This window comes from Mus caroli, unplaced genomic scaffold (genome assembly GCF_978045245.1).
Source record: "Mus caroli unplaced genomic scaffold, Mus_caroli_1 scaffold_12, whole genome shotgun sequence".
Lineage (NCBI taxonomy): Eukaryota > Metazoa > Chordata > Mammalia > Rodentia > Muridae > Mus > Mus caroli.
Window position 1 is genome coordinate 105,865,324 of NW_028227267.1, and position 1,054 is coordinate 105,866,377.

General features: G+C 34.6%; 1 pseudogene; it reads left to right on the forward strand.

Annotated features, from left to right (window-relative positions):
* The first annotated feature begins 303 nt into the window (after positions 1-303).
* LOC115029218 (peptidyl-prolyl cis-trans isomerase NIMA-interacting 4 pseudogene) lies at positions 304-712 on the forward strand (annotated as a pseudogene).
* Positions 713-1,054: the final 342 nt, after the last annotated feature.

The following is a 1,054-nucleotide window of genomic DNA, read 5'->3' on the forward strand; positions in this document are numbered from 1 at the left end:
CTATTTATATCCTTATATTTAATAAGCATGGTTTTATTTTTGATAACTATATTTCAGTTCAGAAAACAAAATATACGTTAAATATCTGTAAAAAAATTCGACTCTACAAACTTATACTTCCTTTTAATTAAAGAATTTGTAATATATCTGTATCCTTAAAATTAAATATCAAAAATCATTGGTGATTCTAGAAACCCTCATTGATGTGAAAATCTGAGAATATTCCTATCAATAGTCCCCTTTACTATCAATATGGATTAAGATGTCAGTTAAGTTAACCTTTAAGATTCTGATGGAGTTCAACCGCAAGCTTAAGAGATGCCTCCAAAGGGGAAAAGTGGTTCTGGAAAAGGAGGGAAAGGAGGTACACTCTCTGGGAGTGACAGAACTAAAAAGAAGTCTCAGGTTCCTAAAGGTGGTGGCAATGCAGTAAAGGCCAGGCACACTCTATGTGAAAAACATGAGAACCATGGAAGCCATTGAAAAATTAAAGTCTAGGATGAGATTCAGTGAAGTGGCCACACAATACAGTGAAGATAGAGCCAGACAAGGGAGTGACTTGGGTTGGGTGACTAGAGGATCCATGGTGGGGCCATTTAAAAAAGCAGTGTTTGCCTTGCCTATAAGTGGGATGGATAAGCCTGTGTTTACAGACCTACCAGTTAAGACAAAATTTGGATGTCATATTATTATAGTTGAAAGGAGAAAATAAAATCACATGAAAGACTGAAAAAAAAGTTTCTAATGAATACACTTTTTAACCTTTAAGAAAACATGAGTTTGTTTTAATTGGGTTGGACTTCTTTCTATAAAAGGATATGAAGACACCACACAGACCCAAAGAAACTTTTAAGCAAATATTACTGTTAAATATAATCAAATACCCCCTTCTTGCTCTGCTGAAATAATATTATAATCTATACAGTGAGGAGAATAAGCCACTTATTGAAACAAAGCTAGTTAAAAATTGCTGACCAGGGAGATTCACCACTTTATACTTTCCAGCAATAAGTCGCAAAAGGGAGGCGCTCTTTTAATAGTAACCAGGTATCCA